The sequence below is a fragment of the Coregonus clupeaformis genome, chromosome 1 (assembly GCF_020615455.1).
Source record: "Coregonus clupeaformis isolate EN_2021a chromosome 1, ASM2061545v1, whole genome shotgun sequence".
Lineage (NCBI taxonomy): Eukaryota > Metazoa > Chordata > Actinopteri > Salmoniformes > Salmonidae > Coregonus > Coregonus clupeaformis.
This window is the reverse complement of record NC_059192.1, coordinates 83,989,150-84,003,856: the sequence shown is the minus strand read 5'-3', so window position 1 is coordinate 84,003,856 and position 14,707 is coordinate 83,989,150.

The window sequence follows — 14,707 nt, the reverse complement described above, 5'->3', positions numbered from 1 at the left end:
TGTCACAGTTAGATGGTGTAATCAGAAAACAAGTGCTATGGTTTAAACACAAATACACTGAGGTTTCCTGTACTGAGAATGCACACAGATGAATAAACACAATCACACTTACACAGAACATCTCGCAACTTTCTCACACCATAAAAGAAAAAACACCTACACAGTTTAATTTCTACACTGTGGTTTCTACCTCAAGTTTTTTTACTCAAAGCTGCTTTAGAGCTCTCATGCAACTTGCCAAATACACACAGACAAACCTTCACACACACCTTTACCGATACTGCCTCCGCTTCTTCATTAACCTATTAGATTAGATAATTGACCATTTGTTTTTTTAATTGTTTTTCTACTTCACAAACAACAACACAAAAACAAAATGCCCTGTAGGAGCAGCGATAGCTTAGCTTGAGGCTGTATGGTAGACGCGCATCACTCACTCTAACGCACACGGACTCCAAAACCAAATTACTTTATTCAACAGGTTTCCAGTATGTACAGGTATCCACAGATCTTCAAGTAAGTAACTATACTAAAGGTAAGTATATTCAGGTACTTACAATTATTTCCACAGGGATAACAACAATTAGGATGCGGTAAGAAAACGTATGACTCCACAGCTCAACTACAACTGACCAAAAGTGCCAGTTACAACGAGTTCTAAAATATAAACAAACCCATGAGCCCAAATAGAGTGGACATGAACCACTGCATGATCTCTTAAAGAGACAGTATCCCATAACAAAAAAGCATGAGACTACTTAAACAATGTAACATGAAGTAAACCTAGAAATGTCTCTTATACTAATGTTGACAAAATCCTAAATTGGCTCCCATATTACCGGCCCCTAATTGTTATCTAAAACGTGAAACAATTACTAAAAACTACATAGAGAGCCATGTTTCTGATGATCTTCAGTACGGCTGTACTATCCGTCCACAAAACGTAATCTTCAAGCTGCAGCTCTCTTTTCATCATCTTGTCCATGTGTCCTGCCATGGTTGCTGCTGTGAGCTCCATAAGGGGAATTGTGGTATGTTTGAGCAGAGCGACTCTATCCTTCACAATGACGAAGGCACAATGTACTTAATCGTGGCTGTTCCGTTGCAGCAGTAGCTCACTGTACCGTAGCCGCCTTCACTCGCATCTGAGAAGTGTTGCAGCTGAGCGAACGTTGACTCTCCAAAGCCTGCGGGTTTAAAGCACTGACCTTCTCCAAAGTCTTTCAACTGATGGAGTGCCTTCATCCAGTCGGACCACTGCTGGGCAAGCTGATCTGGCACGACATCATCCCAGCCTAGGTTCAGTCTGCACAGCTCTTGCAGGATCTTCTTCACTGGCAGAACCACTGGCGCTCCGATCCCCAATGGATTGTAGATCGAGCTCACTATGGAAAGGATCCCTCTTCTGGTGAGGGTCTTGGATGACAACTCTGAGCTTGAAGGTGTCAGACTGGAAATACCACTGTATACCCAATGCACAATCCACAGGGAGTGCGTCTTGATCCAGGTCAAAGTCCTTGACCTCTTTTGCTCTCTCTTCTTCAGGGATAGCCGACAGTACGGCACGACTGTTGCTCACCCACTTCGGTAGCCGGAATCCTCCCTTTCTACAGATAGCTCTCAGGTCATGATAGAGTGACACAGCTTCCTCTTTTGAGCTGACTAACTTGGGGACGAGGTTGCCCCGAACAAGTGAACCACCATCTTGTATTCCTCCATGGTTTGACTGATGTCACCATTTGGCCACCAGAGGAATCTGAGAAGGTCAGAATCTTCGGCAGGCACATCCACTTGGTGGAACATGGCTTCCACATCAGCCATAGTCACAACTGTTTCTTGTCTGAATCTGGTGATTACACCTATCAGAGTGTTGGTGAGATCTGGCCCCTGTAGCAGCTGGTTGTTCAGCGTGGTAACTTGGAACAACGCCCCACTGTCGAACACCACCTGGATCTTCTGCTTCTTCGGATGGTACACCCCATGGTGTGGTATGTACCATACCTTGCCGTCACTACGGCTGAGTTCTTCACATGCATAGCCTTGGTCAATGATGTCGCCCAGGGATAACAAAAACGAGGACACAGTATGAAAACCATGTGACTCCACAGCTTAACTACAACTGACCAAAAATGACAGTTACAACTAGCGTTCGAAAATGTAAACAAACCCACGAGGCCAAATAGAGTGGAAATGAGCCACTGCGTGATCTCTTAAAGAGACAGTATCCCATAACAAAAAAGTATGAGACAACTGAAACAATGTAACATGAAGTAAACCAAGAAATGTCTCTTATACTAATGTTGACAAAATCCTAAATTGGCTCCTACACGCCCACTATACAAAACATTCTCCAAGGTGATCAACATAGGTCTTCCAAATTCTTTCAAATATCTCAGTTTTTGTTTAACTTTATAATATACCATATCTAAAGGGATTTAACTAGATAGTTCTGTCCTCCAGTTTGTTATAGAGGGTGAATACAATGCTTTCCAATTAATGGCTATAAATTTTTCGCAGCAATTAAACCTAGATTACAAAACTTTATCTGATATTGATCACCAATATTTACATTTCCCAACAGACATAATCGTAAAGATGGATGAATATAAATTCCTAGACACAATGACATGCTAGCACATACATTATCCCAAAATGGTGTCAGTTTGTTACAGAACCACAGAATATGTAATAGGGTACCTTTGTGCTTTTTGCACCTCCAAAATAGATGTGACATTTCTGGGTGCATTACATGCATTCTGGCAGGAGTGTAGTAAGTCCTATAAATTACCTTAAATTGCAGTAGTTTATGTTTTAGGTTGTAGGAGAAGGTATGAGCATTTTCACTAGTGGAGGCTCCTCAGAGGAGGAAGGGGAGGACCATCCTCCTCAGTGAATTTCATACAAATAAAAATAGTGAAACGTAATTTATTTTATCATTTTTAGATAAATCTATGCTAATTATATACACATCAACAAATAATTGATTAAAACATCACTGTTTTGCAATGAACTACAGTAGCCTCAACATCACTCTGTAGGGTAGCGCCATGGTGTAGTCGGAGGACAGCTAGTTTCCGTCCTCTTCTGGGTACATTGACTTCAATACAAAACTTAGGAGGCTCGTGGTTCTCATCCCCTTCCATAGACTTACACAGTAATTATGACAACTTCCGGAGGACTTCCTCCAACCTATCAGAGCTCTTGCAGCATGAACTGACATGTTGTCCACCCAATCAAAGGATCAGAGAATGAATCTAGTACTGAAAACATAAGCTACAGCTAGCTAGCACATCAGTGCATAAAATGTGGTGAGTAGCTGACTCAAAGAGAGAGAAAGACAATAGTTGAACAGTTTCGAACACATTCATTTCTTAAAAAATGAAGGAGAAGCAAGAGAGAGAGAGCTAGCTATATATCGTAGTATTTTGTTTTCACTTTCACTTACTTAACTAGCGAATGCAGCTAGCTGGTTTAGCCTACTCAAACACCCAGCTCAAACAGAGAGGGGATGCTATGTTAGCTAGCTGGCTATGGCTATCCAACACTTGACCTCTTCTAAGTCAAGGTAAGCTTTTGGTTTTATTAATTTATTGGCACCAGGGCCCGCCGGTGTAACTGCTAAACCGCTTGCTGACTGTACACTGTACTGCATGTTTGTAGCAGGTTTACTAATGCGTTAGTTCTAGTAGCTATGTTGATTATGACTGTCATGACTCTCTCTGCCAAGGCAGCAGCTACTCTTCTTGGGGTTCAGCAAAATTAAGGCAGTTATACAATTTTAAAAACATTACAATACATTCACATAGTTCACATCACACTGTGTGCCTTCAGGCCCCTACTCCACCACTACCACATATCTACAATACCAAAAAATCCATGTGTAGGTGTGTGTATAGTGCGTATGTTATCGTGTGTGTATGCATGTGTCTGTGCCTATGTTTGTGTTGCTTCACAGTCCTCGCTGTTCCATACGGTGTATTTTTATTGTTTTCTTAAATCTAATTTTACTGCTTGCATCAGTTACTTGATGTGGAATAGAGTTCCATGTAGTCATGGCTCTATGTAGTACTGTGCGCCTCCCATAGTCTGTTCTGGACTTGGGGACTGTGAAGAGACCTCTTGTGGCATGTCTTGTGGGGTATGCATGGGTGTCCGAGCTGTGTGCCAGTAGTTCAAACAGACAGCTCGGTGCATTTAACATGTCAATACCTCTCACAAATACAAGTAGTGATGAAGTCAATCTCTCCTCCACTTTGAGCCAGGAGAGATTGACATGCATTTTTTTTTTATGTTAGCTCTCTGTGTACAGCCAAGGGCCAGCCGTGCTGTCCTGTTCTGAGCCAATTGCAATTTTCCTAAGTCCATTTTTGTGGCACCCGACCACACGACTGAACAGTGGTCCAGGTGCGACAAAACTAGGGTCTGTAGGACCTGCCTTGTTGATAGTGCTGTTAAGAAGGTAGAGCAGCGCTTTATTATGGACAGACTTCTACCCATCTTAGCTAATGTTATATCAATATGTTTTGTCCATGACAGTTTACAATACAGGGTTACTCCAAGCAGTTTAGTCACCTCAACTCGCTCAATTTCCACATTATTTATTACAAGATTTAGTTGAGGTTTAGGGTTAAGTGAATGATTTGTCCCAAATCAATGCTTTTAGTTTTAGAAATATGTAGGACTAACTTATTCCTTGCCACCCACTCTGAAACTAACTGCAGCTCTTTGTTAGGTGTTACAGTAATTTCAGTTGCTGTAGTAGCTGATGTGTATAGTGTTGAGTCATCCGCATACATAGACACACTGGCTTTACTCAAAGCCAGTGGCATGTCGTTAGTAAAGATTGAAAAAAGTAAGGGGCCTAGACAGCTGCCCTGGGGAATTCCTGATTTTACTTGGATCATGTTGGAGAGGATTCCATTAAAGAACACCCTCTGTGTTCTGTTAGACAGGTAACTCTTTATCCACAATATAGCAGGGGGTGTGAAGCCATAACACATATGTTTTTTCAGCAGCAGACTATGATCGATATTGTCAAAAGCCACACTGAATTCTAACAAAACAGCACCCACAATCTTTTTATCATCAATTTCTCTCAGCCAATCATCAGTCATTTGTGTAAGTGCTGTGCTTGTTGAAGGTCCTTCCCTATAAGCATGCTGAAAGTCTGTTGTGAATTTGTTTACTGTAAAATAGCATTGTATCTTGTCAAACACCATTTTTTCCAAAAGTTTACTAAGGGTTGTGTGACGACCCTCCCACTCTGTCTGCCGTATTCTCTCTTTGTTCTTGTTTCCTTGTTAGGATGCCGGTGGGCGGAGTTGGGAGGGTCGTCAGCTACATGGGAAACACCTGGGCCGGGTGTGTCCCAGGATAAATGGACCTCTTCCACATTCATTAGGGAGACTCTCTCTCCAGGCAGATACTTTGATTTTGGTTGTGATATTTTTGTGGCCTTTTTGGGTTGTTTGCTTTGGCACTTATCAACACTTTTCTATATTACATTTATGCAAGCAAACACTCACTTACACTACTTATTACTGATTACACACCCCATTGTTATTTCAGTTAGTTACTTTAATTAATAAATATATACTTTGAGTACTCCTTGTCTCCACGTGTCTCCCTTTTGTTACGAACTTGAGCCGGTTCCGTGACAAGTGGGGGTCCGTCCGGGATCTTGAACTGGTTGTGTTTGGGAGAACGTGGAGTTAATGTCCAATTCTGTAGGGTTTTTCTTTGTAAATTTTGTTAGTTTGTTTGAGTTTGATAGGCCAGTATTGGTTGCCTTTGGGTTTTGTACTGCGTTGGAGAGAGTACATTGGTTAGTTTCCAGTCCCTGCCCAGCCTGGAAACTCTTGCTCTACTCGCTGTTGGGACATCGGTCTGAGGTGAGTACAATCGGCTGTGTACCTCAGTGGGAGATTGGGTAGGGTAGTGACATTTGCTACCCGGAGCTATAGCTTTTTCCCCTGATAGGCTTAGTGACGTGTTTTGTTTTGGGATACGTGGGCATGGCTAAATGTTTGTTATTTTTGTGTGGTGTCAGTGGACTGAGCAGTTGTCTCGGGGGCACATCCGTGGCTTGGGGAAATCTACCAGCGTGCTGGGGGGTTTAATTCCTTGCCAGCGGGCTACAGTGCGTAATTACCCACCGTAAATCTGCACGAAGACTAGGGTTGAGTTATTGTAGGTTTTGGGGAAGCTCCATATCCCAGCTCTTTTCTGTGGTGCTCGGTGTGATTGTATTTCTCTTGTGTCTGGTGTGCTCAGCAGAGGGGTTGAGCAAGATTATTATGATCTATATATATTAAAAAAATTTTTTTTCCTGATTATGGCGTCTAATGTAGACGAGTTCATTCGCTTTCCATCAGAAGAACTGTTAGAATTATGTACTAAAGAACAGCTGTTGAAGGTTGCTGAACACTACAAGGTTGGAAATTAGTGATAAACGTCTAAAAAATTCTATTAGGTTAATATTGAAGGCCAATTTGATGGAGAGTGGTATTCTGGATGTTACCACTGGGGCAGCCTCTGCTGAGGACACGTTGTCTCCCGATATGTTACAATGACCGTTCCATCGGTTAGTCATAGTAGTCTTCTTTTTTGAACAGCAGAAAGAACTGCTTCTGTTACAGCTAGAGCATGGACAAAGATCTAAAATGGAGTATGAACAAGCTAAAATGGAGCATGATCGTGTAAAATATGAAAGGGAATTGGAATTTAAACAGGATATGGAGCGTGCTAAAATCAAGCTGCAACAAGAGCGACTAGAGTTGGTTAGGGAAGGAAAGCTCTCAGGGGGAGAGTTTGCTCTGGGAAGGTGACCCAGAGTTACCTAGGGGTCGTTCCTCTTTTGGTCGTAATCCAGACACATTTGATATTGTTGGGAATTTACGGTTGTTGCCCCAGTTTAATGAAAAGGACCCGGAGACATTCTTTTCATTGTTTGAGCGTGTTGCTGACGCTAGGAGTTGGCCTGATTCTGATCGCACTTTGATGTTGCAGTGTGTGCTGACTGGTAAAGCGCAAGAAGCATATTCAGCTCTTAGCGTAGCAGACAGTGTTAGTTATGAGAAGGTTAAAACGGCTGTGTTACAGAGTTATGAATTGGTTCCTGAGGCTTACCGCCAACGATTTAGAACTTTAAAAAGGGATGATCAGCAGACTCATGTTGAGTTTGCGCGAATATTATCTTCACAGTTCAATCGCTGGTGTTCCGCCTCTGCAGTTATGACTTTCCAAGGGCTGTGTGATCTGATTATGTTAGAACAATTTAAGGACACAATCCCTGATCGTATAGCGACGATACATTAACGAACAAAAATAAAGACTGTCGCTGAAGCTGCGGTTTTGGCAGATGAATATGTGTTGACTCACACACATTTTTTTGCAGAACCCCGTATTCGGAGTGAGTGGGGGTGTTTGCAGAGATTTGGGCCTCGCTCGCCGAGATACTTCGGTTCCCGGGCAGAGTTTCATTCAACTGGGGTTGAGCCTGATACCCGTGGTAAAACTGACTTTGGTCAAGAGTGTCACTACTGTCGAGAATTAGGTCATTGGAAAAATGAATGTCCGATTCTTAGGTCTAGGGGTAAATTCAGTACAGGTGCTTATGGTAAATCGAGGCCTATAGCGTTAGCAGCGCTTGTTCCACATCAGTTCACTCCTGACGTATTGTCTCATGCCCAGAGCCATGTGAAGGGCTATATTGATCCCAGTATTTACCTTTTGTTACGGAGGGTTTTGTGTCTATGGTAGGAAGTAAGAACCTAGTGCCAGTAAAGATCCTAAGAGATACAGGTGCCTCTGAATCATTTGTGTTGGAATCTGTGTTACCCTTCTCTGCGGAGACTGATTCGGGGAATAGTGTTCTAATTAGGGGAATAGGTTTGAACACTCTGTCAGTTCCATTGCATAAACTGATGTTGGATTGTGGACTGGTGAAAGGTGAGGTTGTTGTGGGGGTGCGTCCTTCATTGCCTATTGAGGGTGTTGACGTGATCCTTGGAAATAACTTGGCTGGGGAGCGTGTGTGGCCTATCGTGTTTCCATCTTTAGCGGTTTCTACTAAGCCTTCAATTGTAGGGATTCCTGATGAGAGTGCGTAGAATTTCCCAGAGGTGTTTTCTGCGTGTGCAGTGACGCGTTCTATGATCCCTGATGACTTGGTCACGGAACTGGCTAACGAGAATACCATAAAGAAGTCTGTTACTGTTTTCCCTGTTATCCCGTTATCCGTATCCCGCTCCGATTTAATCGAGGCGCAACGGGCTGACCCTACATTAGAAGAGTTGCGGGACCAAATTGTGCCTGTAGAACAGTTGGGAGATGTCGCACAGGGCTATTTTCTCCAAGAGGAGGTCCTGATGAGGAAGTGGATGTCTCATGGTAGTTGTTTTCTGGGGGAGGCGATTAGTCAGGTTGTGGTACCAGTTAGGCTTCGTGAGTTGGTGCTGACAACTTCTCACAACGACGTTGCTGGGCATATGGGTGTGAGAAAAACCTACAATCGCATATTACGACATTTTTTTGGCCAAGATTAAAGAGGGATGTTTCTGATTTCATCAAAACTTGTCACACCTGTCAATTAACTGGTAAACCTAATCAAGCTATTAAGCCGGTACCACTGTTCCCTATTCCTGTACTCAGTAAACCTTTTGAGTATTTGATTATTGACTGTGTTGGTCCTCTGCCTCGTTCTAGAAAGGGTAGTAATTATTTGTTGACTGTGATGTGTCAGACCACTAGGTTTCCTGTTGCCTACCCTCTCCGGTCTATCACGACTAAGGCTGTGTTAAAAGCTTTGACTCAGTTTCTCTCACTGTTTGGAATCTCTAAGGTCATTCAAAGTGATCAAGGATCTAATTTCACCTCTAATCTCTTTGGACAGGTTCTCAAAGAACTCCATATTAAACACAACTTGTCTAGCGCTTATCATGCCCAAAGTCAAGGAGCACTGGAACGCTTTCCATCAAACACTTAAGTCTTTGTTGAGAGCTTATTGTACTGAGATGGATAAGGATTGGGAGGAGGGGTTGCCTTGGTTACTGTTAGCTGCTAGGGAGGTTTCACAGGAGAGCACGGGTTTTAGCCCAAATGACCTAGTGTTTGGACATCGGGTGCGTGGGCTTTTATCTGTTCTCCAGGATGACTGGAAGTCTCCCGAGCCTCCTCAGTCCCTGTTATCATATGTGGGTGATTTTCGGCGACGCTTGTATGCCGCTGGTGAAATGGCTAAAGAGGAGCTATCATCTTCACAGGACAGGATGAAGAGCATATATGATCGCGAGCTGAGCCTCATCACTTTAGTCCAGATGATCAGGTTCTGGCTCTGCTGCCAATTGTTGGTTCTCCTTTTCAAGCCAAGTTTCAAGGTTCATATACAGTGGTGCGCCAGTACACTGAGCAAAATTATTTAGTTGCCACTCCAGAACGGAGGAAAGCACACCAACTGTGCCATGTAAATTTGTTAAAACCCTATTATGCACGTTCCTCTGAGACTGAACAGGGGAGTCTACAGAGGACGGTAAGGCTGTTCTTTTGGCTGATATTGTTTATTCCTGAGTTCTGGTCATGCTAGGTCTGTGCAGGAGCAGGAAGATGTTTCTGGTCCTGACGATTGCATACTGCAGGGTAGATTGAAAAATTCAGAGACACTGGAGATTGTAGATAGCCTTCTTACTCATCTACCGGTTGATGAGCGGAAAGAGAGGGTTGGTTTGATTCGGAGATTTCCAGGGTTGTTTTCGGATACACCTACACGTACAAACTTAATAGAACATGATATTGACATTGGAGATGCTGACCCCATTCAGTCAACGGTTCTATAGAGTTTCTTCAGAGAAACTGCGTTGTCTGGATGCTGAGGTCAGGTACATGCTGGAGAGTAAAATAGCAGATCCTTCTTTCTCCAGTTGGGCTTCTCCCTGTATCTTGGGCAGTAAATCGGATGGAACAAATAGATTTTGTACGGACTACCGTAAGGTAAACGATGTCACTGGGCCGGATTCATTTCCTCTTCCTCGGATGGAGGACTGCGTTGGTCAAGTCGGCGCAGTTACGTTTGTGAGCAAATTCGACCTGTTAAAGGGGTATTGGCAGGTGCCACTGATGAGTAGGGCACGTGAAATCTCTGCCTTTATTACACCTTTTGGTCTGTACTCGTATTCGGTTATGAGTTTCGGACTGCGTAATGCGCCTGCCACTTTTCAGCGATTTATGAACAGGGTTGTCTCTGGTCTGGCCGGTTGCGCTGTTTATCTGGACGATGTAGTGATATATGCAGATGCTTGGGAGGAGCATCTGTCCCGTATTCAGGCCTTGTTCGGACGCTCTGGCTGCGGGTCGCCTCACGATGAATTTGGCTGAATGTGAGTTTGCTCAGGCGACTGTTGTATACCTTGGAAAGGTGGTTGGGCAGGGTGACGTGCGCCCTGTTCATGAATATTGATGTGACCCGACCATTGTTTGATTTTGTCATGTTCTATCCTTCCTGTTTGTCCCCTCCCTAGTCTTGTGTTCTTCTTTCCTCTTAAAGGTTGCTTCCTGTGTAAAGGTTGCTGAGGTCTGGAGAGGAGGATGATGGGTGGGGGCAAGTGGAGGTGTGAACATGTACAATTTGTCGGTTTGGGACGCAGGGGCTGGTACGTTGGTCCGGGGTCCTTGTTGGTCCCCGGTCTTATGGGGGGTGTGACGACCCTCCCACTCTGTCTGCCGTATTCTCTCTTTGTTCTTGTTTCCTTGTTAGGATGCCGGTGGGCGGAGTTGGGAGGGTCGTCAGCTACATGGGAAACACCTGGGCCGGGTGTGTCCCAGGATAAATGGACCTCTTCCACATTCATTAGGGAGACTCTCTCCAGGCAGATACTTTGATTTTGGTTGTGATATTTTTGTGGCCTTTTTTGGGTTGTTTGCTTTGGCACTTATCAACACTTTTCTATATTACATTTATGCAAGCAAACACTCACTTACACTACTTATTACTGATTACACACCCCATTGTTATTTCAGTTAGTTACTTTAATTAATAAATATATACTTTGAGTACTCCTTGTCTCCACGTGTCTCCCTTTTGTTACGAACTTGAGCCGGTTCGTGACAGTTGGTAACAAGCTGATTGGTCAGCTATTTGAGCCAGTAAAGGGGGCTTTACTATTCTATTCTTAGGTAGCGGAATGACTTTTGCTTCCCTCCAGGCCTTGGGGCACACACTTTCTAGTAAGCTTAAATTGAGAATATGGCAAAAAGGAGTGGCAATATCGCCCGCTATTATCCTCAGTAATTTTCCATCCAAGTTTTCAGACCCTGGTGGCTTGTCATTGCTGATAGACAATAATAATTTGTTCACCTCTTTCACACTCACTTTACGGAATTCAAAATTACAATGCTTGTCTTTCATAATTTGGTCAGATATACTTGGATGTGTAGTGTCAGCTATATGAATTAAAATAATAATAAAAGGAAGCCACCTCAAGCCTATAATCCTCGGCAAGCAAACAATTGCCGCATTGGAACTCTGAGTGATCCAGTTTGTCCCGAAACAAAGTGTAGAAGATACAGCTCCTACAGCGCTGGAACCGTTCATTTATTTCTCCAGACAAAGAGGGCTCCATTGCAAAACTCATCTGGGACTAACTTCGTTAGCTTGATGGCTAACTGAAGTCCACAAGTGAAGGGAAAAGGTGAGAGGAGGAGTTGCGAGAAGGAATTCTACAACAATCAAAGGGATCATGCTTTGTATGTGGCTGCTATGAAAGTGAACTGTGTTTGCGTGTGATCAGGGGTGTATACATTCCGCCGATTCTGTTGAAAAACGTTTTTTAAATGGAAGACAACAGAACGAAATAGGGGTAAACATACTTGAATTTTTCCAATAGAAACTCTCGTTTGCAACTATTGGACTAATGATTACACCCTAGATCAGCTAGATGCAGGCAAGAGTGTGCAAGGTGGTATTGATTGTGTCACTGTCTGGGGGGGGGGGGATATAGAAGATAGCCGTATTTGGTAAAAGACCAAGTCCATATTATGGCACGAACAGCTCAAATAAGCAAAGAGAAATGACAGAAATGACAGAAATGACATTACTTTAAGACATGAAGGTCAGTAAATATGGAACATTTCAAGAACTTTGAAAGTTTCTTGAAGTGCAGTCGCAAAAACCATCAAGCGTTATGATGAAACTGGCTCTCATGAGGACCGCCACAGGAATGGAAGACCCAGAGTTACCTCTGCTGCAGAGGAAAAGTTAATTAGAGTTACCAGCCTCAGAAATTGCAGCCCAAATAAATGCATCACAGAGTTCAAGTAACAGACACATCTCAACATCAACTGTTCAGAGGAGACTGTGTGAATCAGGCCTTCATGGTCGAATTGCTGCAAAGAAACCACTACTAAAGGACACCAATAAGAAGATATAACTTGGCAAACAACTTCTTTCAGCTTCTTTCAGATACTCCTCCATGCAGTTGTGCAGCCCAGTAATACATTTTAATATGAGGTAGTCCAAGACCTCCAGCTTTATAGGGTAAGTGTAAAACAGTCAATTTGACACTTGAGGTCTTTCCATTCCAAATAAAGTTGGAGAGCAGGCCATTTATTTAATTTAAAAAGTTGTATGGAATTTAAACGGGCAGGGCCTGGAATAAATATATCAACGTTGGTAATATATTCATTTTGATTATGTTGAGCCTACCTAACCTAGAAATAGGGAGAGATCTCTGAACATCGGATTCAATCTTATCTATCAAAGGAAAGTAATTGATTGTATATGCCTCCTCCAGATTGCATGGTATCAGTACACCCAGGTATTTCATATGTGTCTTTGTCTATTTCCACTTAAATTTACTTTCGAAGCGTGAGAAGTCATAATTAGAAATGGGCATTATTTTATTTCTTTGCCCAATTCACTTTGAATCCTGTTCTGGAGGCAAAGGGGGGTCCGACCCAGTACTACATTTACATTTTAGTCATTTAGCAGACGCTCTTATCCAGAGCGACTTACAGTTAGTGCATACATTATATTTTAAACTTTTTAAACTGTATATCTCCAGTACACTGGTTTAATACCTTAGACATGTTAGGAAGAGGATATAGTTTAGTTGATGACCTCTTTAAAGTTGCCTCCCACACAAAATGTAACCCCCCCCCCCCCCCATATAATATTCCCTTTACATTGTGATAGTTTTAGTATGAGGTCATTAATGAACTTTGGGTCGTCTTCATTTGGCAAAAAAAATAAGTAAAGTGACCTTTTCTTGTGCCAGATTTCCTTTTACCATTATAAAACGTCCATTTGGGTCTGTAGTAATTTCTGTAGACTCTTAAATGGCTTTTTTATCAATGAGAATTCATACTTCTCTGGATTTTCATCCAAAGATCATCCAAACCTTTCAATTTCTATTGCTGATAGGTGAGTTTCTTGTAAAAAAAACAGATGTTGGCGTTATTCTTTTTCAAATAAGAAAATATCTTAATTCCTTTGGCTGGCTGCACAATTCCTTTGACATTCCATGTCACACATGTTAATGTTTTCATATCTTAAGTATTATCCACAACAGGTGATATTGACATGGGTCTTTACATATTTATGTCTCATATTGACTCCATACATTATGTAAGGTGTTGATACACTACATAAAACAGCTAAATTGAAAATAGTGTTGATCAATCCTCAAGCTTCTTAGTGGGCATGTATTCACACAAGACATAAAAACAAAACAGAACAATAATTCCCTCATGTTCCTCCCTTTCCCCTTTGATGCTTCCTGCATGAATCTGTGCTTTACTGTTGCGACCTTAATTGTGCCTCCATAGGGGCCATTCCCTTTAATGCAGGTTATTGGTCAGTGACTACGTCTCTATGCAACAACAACAACAAAAAAATATATATATACAGTGGGGGAAAAAAGTATTTAGTCAGCCACCAATTGTGCAGGTTCTCCCACTTAAAAAGATGAGAGAGGCCTGTAATTTTCATCATAGGTACACGTCAACTATGACAGATAAAATGAGAATTTTTTTCTCCAGAAAATCACATTGTAGGATTTTTAATGAATTTATTTGCAAATTATGGTGGAAAATAAGTATTTGGTCAATAACAAAAGTTTCTCAATACTTTGTTATATACCCTTTGTTGGCAATGACACAGGTCAAACGTTTTCTGTAAGTCTTCACAAGGTTTTCACACACTGTTGCTGGTATTTTGGCCCATTCCTCCATGCAGATCTCCTCTAGAGCAGTGATGTTTTGGGGCTGTCGCTGGGCAACACAGACTTTCAACTCCCTCCAAAGATTTTCTATGGGGTTGAGATCTGGAGACTGGCTAGGCCACTCCAGGACCTTGAAATGCTTCTACGAAGCCACTCCTTCGTTGCCCGGGCGGTGTGTTTGGGATCATTGTCATGCTGAAAGACCCAGCCACGTTTCATCTTCAATGCCCTTGCTGATGGAAGGAGGTTTTCACTCAAAATCTCACGATACATGGCCCCATTCATTCTTTCCTTTACACGGATCAGTCGTCCTGGTCCCTTTGCAGAAAAACAGCCCCAAAGCATGATGTTTCCACCCCCAAAGTCTCTCACTGTTGCTGCTTGCTACAGACCCCCCTCAGCCCCCAGCTGTGCCCTGGACACCATATGTGAATTGATTGCCCCCCATTCATCCTCAGAGTTCGTACTGCTTGGTGACCTAAATTGGGATATGC